Raw genomic sequence first — 12,431 nt, 5'->3', positions numbered from 1 at the left:
TACCGCCCTACACGATGTGATCCATCATGCCATTCATCCAATTCAGTGCTGTTTAATTTTTCAAGCAGTCTTTAGCGAGTAACTGTTTATTTGATGGTGTTTTCATCATTCCACTCGTCATCTTTTCTGGTTCCGTTGGATGAGGATTGATTACTATATTTTTGCGGTAATAACTGAAATGCGATGGTTCAAGTGGACTGCTGAACTACCAGCAGGATGAGTAACTGATGTAACGATGGCGACTATACTTAGTTTGTATGAAATGGGGACAGCAATTCAAAGTAATTATATTTGTATGTAATACTAGCAGACCCGACAAACTTCGTTTCGCCTAAAATTGATTTATTCTCCGCTTAGTAATCGAGTTATGTAGAAATTTCGTTTTTATTTGTATGGGAGTCCCCCTTTCCAAAGGAGGGAGGGGTCTCGAACCATCTTAAGAACCTTCCCCGACCCCAAAAACCTCTGCATACAAATTTTCACGCCGATCGGTTCAGTAGTTTCGGAGTAAGGTTCAGACAGACATTAATTTTTATGTATATAGAAGAAGAAGATTAGACATAAGGTACCCCGGGGCAAGTGGGACCTAAAAAAACGCTAGTTCAACAAAATTGTTAACGCATACTTAGAAAACAGGGTATTTCAGGACATTAACCACGGATACATCATTATATGCTTCCGTTGTTGAAGTGTAGAAGTGTTGTAAGCTATTTATTCAGCTACAAACATTTTTGGTAGTGAAAGAAATAAATTTACCTGTGGGACCCACTTACCCCTTCAAACGGGGCAAGTGGGACCTATTCTTCTTTATACTTTCGAACGAAACTAATTTGAAGAATGTAGATATAATGTTCATGTTATTTCTGAGTAGTATTTAAGATCATAGATGCAGGTTTATTGCTTGTCAGACTTTTGTTTCTTCAAAAAAAAAGGGATTACAATGTTAGCAGACATAAAACAAGACAACAGCCGATTTACTGCTTAATTGGCTGTTGCCTGGCTTTCCACTAGCTTACTTTCTTACATGGAAAGAATAAGCAAATTTTTGTTCACTTTTCGAATGAATGTTTCTCTGTTTAGAACACAAAGTATTACATAAAACAGAACTTTAAAAGGAACGTTTTTATTCAGGCGATGCACAGTGTTATAAATTTGTAATAGAACGAAATGGCCAATTTATGTCTTAAGCACTTTATTTATCTGAAAATCTGTAAATCTGATGCGAAGTTTGAAAATAACAAAACACAAGACAAAACCTGTTGATCTATTGTAGAATAAATAGATTATTTGCACTGTAAACGGAAAATTTCGCATAGTTATAACCATTGCTCTTTTCCATGCGGGAGATAATTTTCAGAAAGTAAAATACACATTTGGTAAATCAACTGTACACTACTTCTTAACAACGAAACCAACGATATCAACTGCATTTGATTCAGATCCATATGATATATAAATGTCGAAGTTATTTTTCACTAGACAACAATCTAAAAGCAAGTGAAATGGCTCCATTGAAAATGTTGTTCAAATATGTCCCACTTGCCCCATGTATGTTAAAACTCAAGGGCAAGTGAAAATTGCAGATTTTGGCTTTAATCAAAGCTTTTAAATCGTTTTCGATGTCACACAATTATTAAAAAGCTCAAAATATTCACTTTCCACATCAATGATGAATTTAGAAACGACTGTTTTGTTGGAAATCTATTTAATTAAAATAAAAGTAATAGTTTTTGCGGTAGTTTTAAATCATGATTAAGCAATACCATTAGTATGGTACCGAAAATGGTTTTGATTCCAAATATTTTTGTGTCAGGTGAATTCGTTGATAGTTCTGCTTCATCTTTCTAGAACATTGTTACCATTAAAAACATTCACCGATTAATCGGCAGCCATAGTACCCACTTACCCCGTATTTTCACTTGCCCCGGGGTACCTTATTGGAATCAGAGCATGAAAAAAAAAACGTTTTTGGTGAAGTCCCCTTCTCTCCTCTTCATCGTCCACTTCTATACATATACATATGTAGTCATAATCGGTTCGTTGGTTCTTTATATATCAAGCCCTGATGAAGATTCAAGCCCCCGGATCAAAACGTTGGCAACTCATCATCAACATTATTTATATCTATATGAGAGATCTCTCAAAGTAACAAACTTCTGAAAAATTCATGTTTTATGATTCTTATAATGTATCACACACATCTTACTCTATCGTTCAATACGCTAAGAGAGTTAAAGTTAAAAAGTTAAAAAGAAAAAGTAGAATCACGGAAAAAATTCCATAGCGAGATATGGGATGCAATTCTCCAAATAATTTAAAAACTAAATCAAAACGATATGTAGTTGAAAATGATTTAGAGCACGAGGTTAGACTTTTGATTATCTTCATTGTACATATATTTATTTGACTGTGAATGATAATATTTTTTTTTTCTCGAATTGATCCTGGAAAAGGTACTATTTTTTATGTTTATTGTATTTCTAATCTCGTGTTAAGTATTTCGCAGGTTGCGACAGGATGATCTACAATGAATTACATCCCCGCAACTTCGACGTCGTGGCGCTGCAGGAAATTTGCTGGACAGGACAGAAAGTGTGGAAGAGCGGGCATCGAGCAGCTACCTTCTACCAAAGTTGTGGCACCACCAACGAGCTGGGAACCGGCTTCATAGTGCTGGGTAAGATGCGCCAACGAGTGATTGGGTGGCAGCCAATCAATGCAAGTATGTGCAAGCTGAGAATAAAACAACACGCACTCATCAAGCAATGTGATAAAAACGGTCTAACAACCTAAGGCAATTGCGGATCAATCACACGCATCCATATTCTTTTTTCTCAAGCATGTGCTTTCTGCTGTAGCCCATAGTATCGAAGTATGTTTGTTTACCAGCCGATGATTACTACAACGACTCAAATTGATAGCGTATGGCTTTGCGTCTAAGTGTAGTAGCGGTCGGCTTTGTCCGCACACTGCAATAACAATATGTGACGGGTTGCAGTCAGGTTCCCACCGGTAGGCAATGGAAATTTTTACATATTTCATAAATATTCTATCTATCTCAAACGAAAAAAAAATGCAGCAATCCTCCAGGGATTCCGACGAGAAGCTTCCATATGAAGGGAACCTCCAGGGATTCTGAAGGCAATTCACCAGGGATTCCGACAGTAATGTTCTAGGGATTCCAATGCGAATCTTATGAATATCCTCCATCCTCCAGGAATTTCGACTTCCAGGAATATTTCAGGAATTTGATCGGGAATGTTCCAGTGAATCCGACGGAAATGTTTCAGGGATTCCAATGAGAATGTTCTTGAGATTCCAAATGGAATCCTCCAGGAGTTCCGACGAGAATATTCCAGAAATTCCGACGGGAAAGTTCCAGGAGCTCCACCGTGAAAGTTCATACATTTCGTAGGTAATGTTCTAGGGATGTAGAAGCAAATCGTCGAAGGACTCCGAATCAATCTTCCAGAGATCCCGTAAAGAATTCTCCAGCGATTCCGAAGGGAATCCTTCAGGTATGTTTAAGAAATTGTTGAAGGATTCCGAAGCAAACCTTCAAGGGATTCAGAAGTACGATTTACTTCTACGAAGTAGTCCGAAATTAATTATGGGAACTCCGAAGCAAACCGTCGATGTACGCTGAAGCGAATTGTCGAATGATTCCGAAGCAATTCTTCGAGGGATTTCGAAGCAAATCGTCAAAAGGATTCCGATCATCAGGGAAGTCCAAAGCAAATCATTCAGGGATGAGGCAAAACGTCGAGAGATTCAGAAATAAATATTCAAAGGATTCTAGAACAAATCGTCAAGGAATTCCGAAGCAAATCCCCGAACGATTTCGAATCAAATTATCGAATGACTCCGGAGGAATGCCGAAGCAAATTAACGAGAGATTCTGAAGCAAATCCTCCATGAATTATGAAGGGTATCTCTTAACGATACCGAAAGGAATCCAGTGTGAATTCTTCTGGATTCCGGTTGGAATACTTCGATGATTCTGGAAGGAATTCTTTAGAGATTCCAAAGAGAATTCTTCTCGGATGCTGATGGGATCTGTAGAAATTATCATGCTGCTAGGCGAGCGGAAGTCTGCTGGAAAACTGTCACTCCAGTCCGTGATGGTTGACCACATGTCTTTGACTGCTGGCAAAGTATCACGTTTGCTTTGATTGATATTTTGGTGGCTCTCCGTTGTTGTTCATATTAATCTTACTTTGATGCTTTTAAATCATTTAGATATTGCCTTTTCATAATTAACAACAAGTGCATTTTTACTGCCACGCAGGAATATCTCTCAGAAATGGAAAAAAAAACTCATTTGTCTTCCACTCATTTCATAATGATAGACTGAAAATGGGAGATACCTCTCTTATCTTTAACTTTTTTTTCAGCAATTCATTATGCTATAGGTAGTAAATTTTCACTGCTAACTAACTTATCATATCCTAAGGGGGCTAACTTTTTTCTAGGGAGGGCTAAGCCGGGATGGCTTGTCAATTTGGTCATTTGGCAAGTGTCGTTCGGCTGAATTGGTTATTTTGATCTTAAGCTTGATTGACTGCCCGTAGTTGCTACTCCATTATGTCCAGATCAGCTGTTCTTGCACAGAGAACCAACAGATGTTTGCTTGGGACTAGCATTCATCTTCAATGTACAAGTACTGGGTATCTCATTTGTTAGCTCACACTGGCGCCTGCCACGTCAGAATGCAAGTCAATGTAGGGAAAGGGAAGGAAATGATGATGCAATCACTCGCTCACTGCAAGCCAAATATACCTCTGCACTTGCCACGAGTTCATGCGGAATTTGTTGGAATTTTTGGGTTAGGTTCGAGAGGCAGAGGTCCGTCTTGGTTAACGAGCTGCCAATGTGACAGATAGGAAAAAGCAACTGATATAATTTATTATTGGATGTAGGAAACCAGCTTTTTCGGTCATTTCCAATTCTAGCAGCTACTACTAGAATAGTCAAGTTGAGTATAGGACTGAAAATGGAAACGGAATGGAAGTCCATTACCAGATCTAGCGATTGCTAGAACATGAGAAATATTGAGAAAGATACAAAGTAGAAGAATGGAACGGACCTGGGATTGAACCCATGACCTCCTGCGTATGAGGCAGAAGCAGTAGCCATATGACTACCAAGCCCGTTAGTTCGGCTGAATTGGTCATTTTTCCAAAAAAAAAGCCGTTTAGCTGAATAGGTTTGTTTGGCAGAAAATTCCTTTTGGCTGGAATATTTGTTTTGCGGAAAGGGCATTTTCGTGCCATGACTCTTTCTGCCAAATAAACTGTTAGGGCAAACAACTTTTTCGGTCAAATTACCAATTCAGCCGAATGGGCTTTTCGGCTGTTTTTTTATTCCGCCAAATGTTATTTTCGGTCAAACCATTTTCGACTTCATGCCGTTTCGGACAAATAGCCTAATGTAATTTCGCTTCCTGCCAAACGATAGGTAGGGCCATTTGGCCGATAGACACAAGGCCGAAAGGTGTTTGGCCGAATATGTCATGTCAGTGGCGTAGCCAGAAAATTGGTGGGGGGGGGGGGGGGGGTTTCTGAACATTTTATTTTCGAAAAAAAAATTTCTTCCAAAAATTTTGTCTTTGGGGGGGGGGGGGGTTATACCCAAAACCAGTGGCTACGCCACTGTGTCATGTCACTAGCCATTAGGCCAAAACCCATCTGGTCGATAATTTTATTAAGCTGAAATAGCCGACTGGCCATTTGGCCGCAAAAGTTGCTTGGTTAACCCTCTAAGACCCGGGACGAACGGATTTTTTTCAAATGGCTCGCATTCAGCCCCTGATCGTCGAAATTCCTCGCGGTTTCGTTTGTGCTCAATGGGAATAGCTATATTTTTGCTCTGATACATTTTCAAATAGAAATTTTTGTTCAGGTCCGAGTTATTGCTAAAAATAAGTGTGCGCGGGGGTGTTTTTCCTATAATTCAAACATCTCTTCAATATTCTGGACGTGTTCATGCCCAAAATTTATCAAATCACCCATCAAACCAACCCAAAAAGATATTTGTAAAGATTTTTAGTCGATTCCGATGTTTTCACCATTTGAGTAGGGCAGGATTGACTGAATTCAGGGCCGCATTCAGGGGTTACAATGGTAGAGTATGGGCTAAAAATTCAATTACAATGAAATTTGCATGAGGTAATAAACATGCGGCTGCACAAATTTTACAAATCAGGAGCTTTAAATATTTAATTTTCAATTGAAATTGACCTTCTGAAATTCTTATCAGGGCCGCATTTAGGGATCAAAATGGGGGTGACCAGGGACCATATCACCAATTGCAATGAAACTGGGCATGCTACTGCTCAAACTTCATGAAAACACATCAGGAGCTCAAAGAACTCTGTTTGAATTTGAAATTGACCTTCTGGAATTATGACCAGGGCCGGATTCAAGGGGGGAAAATATGGAGAGCAGAGGCCATATCACCAATAGCAATGAAACTGGGCATGCGACTGCTCAAACATCATGAAAACACATCAGGAGCTCAAAGAAATCTGTTTCAAATGAAAATTGATGTTATGAAATTTCAACCAGGGCCGGATTTAGGAGTGAAAATGGGGAGTGCAGGGGCCATATCACCAATTGCAATGAAACAAGGCATGCGACTGCTCAAACTTCATGAAAATACATCAGGAGCTCAAAAAATTCTGCTCGGACATCAAATTGTCTTTTCGAAATTTTGACCAGGGCCGCATTCAGGGGTCCAAATGGGAAGAGTAAGGGCCATATCACCAATAACAATGAAACTGGGCAGTGGGCATGCGACTGCTCAAACTTCATGAAAACACATCAGAATCTCAAAGAACACTGTTTGAATTTGAAATTGACCTTCTGAAATTTCAACCAGGGCCGGATTCAGAGGTGAAAATATGGAGAGCGGGCCATATCACCAATAGCAATGAAACTGGACATGCGACTGCTCATACATCATGAAAACACATCAGGAGCTCGAAGTATCCTGTTTGAACTTGAAACTGCTCTGATACAAGGAAATCGTATAGAAGTTCCCCCGGGAATTCATCCGGAAGTTAATCTAGGAATTCCTCCATGAATTCCTCCGGAAGTTCCTTCATGAGTCCCTCGGAAGTTTCTTCATGAATTCCTCGGGAAGTTCCGCCATGAATTCTTCCAGAAGTTCCTCCAGGAATTCATCCGGATGTTCCTGCAAGAATTTCTATCGAAGTTATCCCAAGAATTCCTCCGGAAGTTCTTCCAGTAATTCCTCCGGAGGTTCCTCCAGGAATTCCTCCGGAAGTTCCTTCAGGAATTCCTCCGGAAGTTACTCCAGGAATTCCTCCGGAAGTTCCTCCTGGAATTCCTTCGGAAGTTCCTCTAGGAATTCCTCCGGGAGTTCCTCCAGGAATTCCTCCGGAAGTTCCTCCAGGAATTCCTCCGAAAGTTACTCCAGGAATTCCTCCGGAAGTTCCTCCAGGAATTCCTCCGGAAGTTCCTTCATGAATCCCTCGGAAGTTCCTTCATGAATTCCTCGGGAAGTTCCGCCATGAATTCTTCCAGAAGTTCCTCCAGGAATTCATCCGGATGTTCCTGCAGGAATTTCTATCGAAGTTATCCCAAGAATTCCTTCGGAAATTCCTCCAGGAATTCCTCCGGAAGTTCCTCCAGGAATTCCTTCGGAAGTTCCTTCAGGAATTCCTCCGGAAGTTCCTTCAGGAATTCCTCCGGAAGTTCCTTCAGGAATTCCTCCGGAAGTTCCTTCAGGAATTCCTCCGGAAGTTCCTCCAGGAATTCCTCCGGAAGTTCCTCCAGGAATTCCTCCGGAAGTTACACCAGGAATTCCTCCGGAAGTTCCTCCTGGAATTCCTCCGGAAGTTCCTCCTGGAATTCCTCCGGAAGTTCCTCCTGGAATTCCTCCGGAAGTTCCTCCTGGAATTCCTCCGGAAGTTCTTCCTGGAATTCCTCCGGAAGTTCCTCCTGGAATTCCTCCGGAAGTTTCTCCAGGAATTCCTCCGGAAGTTCCTCCAGAAATTCATCCGGAAGTTCCTCCAGGAATTTCTCCGGAAGTTCCTCCAGGAATTTCTCCGGAAGTTCCTCCAGGAATTTCTCCGGAAGTTCCTCCAGGAATTCCTCCGGAAGTTCCTCCAGGAATTCCTCCGGAAGTTCCTCCAGGAATTCCTCCGGAAGTTCCTCCAGGAATTCCGCGGAAGTTCCTCCAGGAATTCCTCCGGAAGTTCCTCCAGGAATTCCTCCGGAAGTTCCTCCAGGAATTCCTCCGGAAGTTCCTCCAGGAATTCCTCCGGAAGTTCCTCCAGGAATTCCTCCGGAAGTTCCTCCAGGAATTCCTCCGGAAGTTCCACCAGGAATTCCTCCGGAAGTTCCTCCAGGAATTCCTCCGGAAGTTCCTCCAGGAATTCCTCCGGAAGTTCCTCCAGGAATTCCTCCGGAACTTCCTCCAGGAATTCCTCCGGAAGTTCCTCCAGGAATTCCTCCGGAAGTTCCTCCAGGAATTCCTCCGGAAGTTCCTCCAGGAATTCCTCCGGAAGTTCCTCCAGGAATTCCTCCGGAAGTTCCTCCAGGAATTCCTCCGGAAGTTCCTCCAGGAATTCCTCCTTAAGTTCCTCCAGGAATTCCTCCGGAAGTTCCTCCAGGAATTCCTCCGGAAGTTCCTCCTGGAATTCCTCCGGAAGTTCCTCCAGGAATTCCTCCGGAAGTTCCTCGAGGAATTCCTTCGGAAAATTCTCCAGGAATTCCTCCGGAAATTCCTCCAGGAATTCCTCCGGAAGTTCCTCCAGGAATTCCTCCGGAAGTAACTTCTACAGGAATTCCTGGAGTAACATCTGCAGGAATTCCAGGAGGAACTTCCGGAGGAATTTATAGATGAGCTGCCGGAGGAATTCCTGGAGGATTTTCCGAAGGAATTCCTCGAGGAACTACCGGAGGAATTCCTGGAGGAACTTCCGGAGGAATTCCTGGAGGAACTTCCGGAGGAATTCCTGGAGGAACTTCCGGAGGAATTCCTGGAGGAACTTCCGAAGGAATTCCTGGAGGAACTTCCGAAGGAATTCCTGGAGGAACTTCCGGAGGAATTCCTGGAGGAACTTCCGGAGAAATTCCTGGAGGAACTTCCGGAGGAATTCCTGGAGGAACTTCCGGAGGAATTCCTGGAGGAACTTCCGAAGGAATTCCTGGAGGCACTTCCGGAGGAATTCCTGGAGGAACTTCCGGAGGAATTCCTGGAGGAACTTCCGGAGGAATTCCTGGAGGAACTTCCGGAGGAATTCCTGGAGGAACTTCCGGAGAAATTCCTGGAGGAACTTCCGGAGGAATTCCTGGAGTAACTTTCGGAGGAATTCCTGGAGGAACTTCCGGAGGAATTCCTGGAGGAACTCCCGGAGGAATTCCTAGAGGAACTTCCGGAGGAATTCCAGGAGGAACTTCCGGAGGAATTCTTGGGATAACTTCGATAGAAATTCTTGCAGGAGCATCCGGATGAATTCCTGGAGGAACTTCTGGAAGAATTCATGGCGGAACTTCCCGAGGAATTCATGAAGGAACTTCCGAGGGACTTATGAAGGAACTTCCGGAGGAATTCATGGAGGAATTCCTAGATTAACTTCCGGATGAATTCCCGGAGGAACTTCTATAGGATTTCCTTGTATAAGAGCAGTTTCAAGTTCAAACAGGATACTTCGAGCTCCTGATGTGTTTTCATGATGTTTGAGCAGTCGCATGTCCAGTTTCATTGCTATTGGTGATATGGCCCGCTCTCCATATTTTCACCCCTGAATCCGGTCCTGGTTGAAATTTCAGAAGGTCAATTTCAAATTCAAACAGTGTTCTTTGAGATTCTGATGTGTTTCATGAAGTTTGAGCAGCCGCATGCCCACTGCCCAGTTTCATTGTTATTGGTGATATGGCCCTTACTCTTCCCATTTGGACCCCTGAATGCGGCCCTGGTCAAAATTTCGAAAAGACAATTTGAAGTTCGAGCAGAATTATTTGAGCTCCTGATGTATTTTCATGAAGTTTGAGCAGTCGCATGCCTTGTTTCATTGCAATTGGTGATATGGCCCCTGCACTCCCCATTTTCACTCCTAAATCCGGCCCTGGTTGAAATTTCATAACATCAATTTTCATTTGAAACAGATTTCTTTGAGCTCCTGATGTGTTTTCATGATGTTTGAGCAGTCGCATGCCCAGTTTCATTGCTATTGGTGATATGGCCCCTGCTCTCCATATTTTCACCCCTGAATCCGGCCCTGGAGGAACTTCCGGAGGAATTCCTGGAGGAACTTCCGGAGGAAATCCTGGAGGAACTTTCGGAGGAATTCCTGGAGGAACTTCCGGAGGAATTCCTGGAGGAACTTCCGGAGGAATTCCTGGAGGAACTTCCGGAGGAATTCCTGGAGGAACTTCCGGAGGAATTCCTGGAGGCAAATGATGTTCTTTCATTAGGACAGAAAAACACCATGCAGTTTAGCGTATAAACTTAGAATGAATGACTGACTCTCTCTTTATTTTCGCTTAACCTATTTAAAGTCTAGTTACCGTCTAGTTATTCTACCTTGAACTCGGGTAGCGCAATATTTGGAATAACCCAAAGCCATAATAAACATAATGAACAACGACGCGCTCATAGTATAACGGTTGAAGACAATAATATTTTAGTTCTCGCATGTGCAGCAAACAAATATCGGTCGTTACCGTTTTATGACCGTGAAATACGTATGCATCTGTTAAGCAGATGAGCTATGACAATTTGGATAATTGGGATACTTTAATTGCAGATGAGCAATTAGGATATGATGAATTATGGGGAATTCGCAATGGTAGCAGGGATGCTACACCTACCCCCTTTGAAAGAATAGCGTAGCTATTCGCAAAAATTGTCAACCTCGGTTCATGGTAGTTAATATTCATACAACTAATTTTCTACATTGTGATAATGTTATTTTCTGTGTTTTTTTTTTTTTTTACATAGTGATGTAGTGATGATGGTTTTATTAACAAAGAGTTAAAGATAACCCTTAACGTGTGATTATTTATAATTGTATTACAATCCTTTCCTGTCTATTGATTATTTTTAAATTTTGATAATTCTATTTTTGTGTACCACTGTACTATTACCATTATTATCTTTCAGAGTAACATTAGGATGTTGTATGTTTGTGATGACATATGGGCCTTTATAAACTTTATCAAGCTTTCTTCTATTTTCATTAGCTAACATTACTTTATCTCCTACTACTACTTTTATGGGGTGAGCTTTATTTTCTTGAAGGTTTATTCGTTTAGTTTTATTTTTGCTATAATCTCTCTTGCTGTTATTGTCGCTTTCTGTAGTCTATGTTTTAACTCTTGGAAGTAATGGTCTGGATTATATAAGGGATCTAATTTTATTGAGTTGTTCACCTGTTGTGGAAAACTAACTGGTCGTCCAAAGATTAATTCAAAAGGTGTATAATCTACATCAGTATTAGGTGTTGTGTTATAACAGAATGTATAATAGGGTAACCACTCGTCCCAATCGGTTTGAGACTCATTAACAAATTGCCTAACATACTCATTCAGACATCGATGATTACGTTCTAAGCCTCCAATCGTTTGTGGATGATAAGGTGTGCTAAATTGTTGATTTATATTCAAATATTCTGCAATTTTTTCAAATAATTCATTTTTGTACTCAGTGCCTTGATCTGTTCTGATGACAGATGGAGCACCATAAATTAATATGAAACTTTCTACAAATGCTTTCGCTATTGAGTTTGCTGACTTATCAATTATGGGTTTAATAATAACGTACTTTGACAAGTCACATTGAATTGTCAATGCATATCTGTTTCCTGCATTCGATTTGTTGAAAGGTCCAATGGTGTCCATAGCAACTGAATCAAAAGCTTTTTGAGGTTGGGTAGTTTGTGAAATTTTCGTTCGTTTTCACTCCATGTTTATTTTCTTTGCATTTTATACATTTTTTGACATAATTATTTATCATTTTCCGCATGTTGGGCCAGCTATACAGGTTATTTAGTTTTTGTATAGCCGGTTGATACCAACATGTCCTGCTAATGGGAAGTCATGATTCATTTTTATAATTTCCATTTGCTCATTTACATCTTTTACAACCCCTTTGTGGTTGGTATATAAAAAAATATTTCAATTGTTTCAGTTCTTGTTCACAGTTCTCCTTGAAGAATTGCGGTTTAATAAGCTGAAAAATATCGTTATTTAGCGCTAGAGCTAAAGTATCGATATTAATATTTGTGGCCATTTTTTCGATTTCTTTTAGGATATCCTTGATGTTTGTATATTCAGGTATGAGCTTACCTTTCGACGTCGCTAGCTGACGTTTTTCGATTTATTGAAAATATGTATCTTTATATTTCTGACATTTAATTCTTCTCGTTCGATTTCTATGACGAGTTTGGGTAAATCAAAAAC

Source organism: Armigeres subalbatus, chromosome 3 (assembly GCF_024139115.2).
Source record: "Armigeres subalbatus isolate Guangzhou_Male chromosome 3, GZ_Asu_2, whole genome shotgun sequence".
NCBI classification, from domain to species: domain Eukaryota; kingdom Metazoa; phylum Arthropoda; class Insecta; order Diptera; family Culicidae; genus Armigeres; species Armigeres subalbatus.
This window is presented reverse-complemented; position numbering follows the sequence as displayed.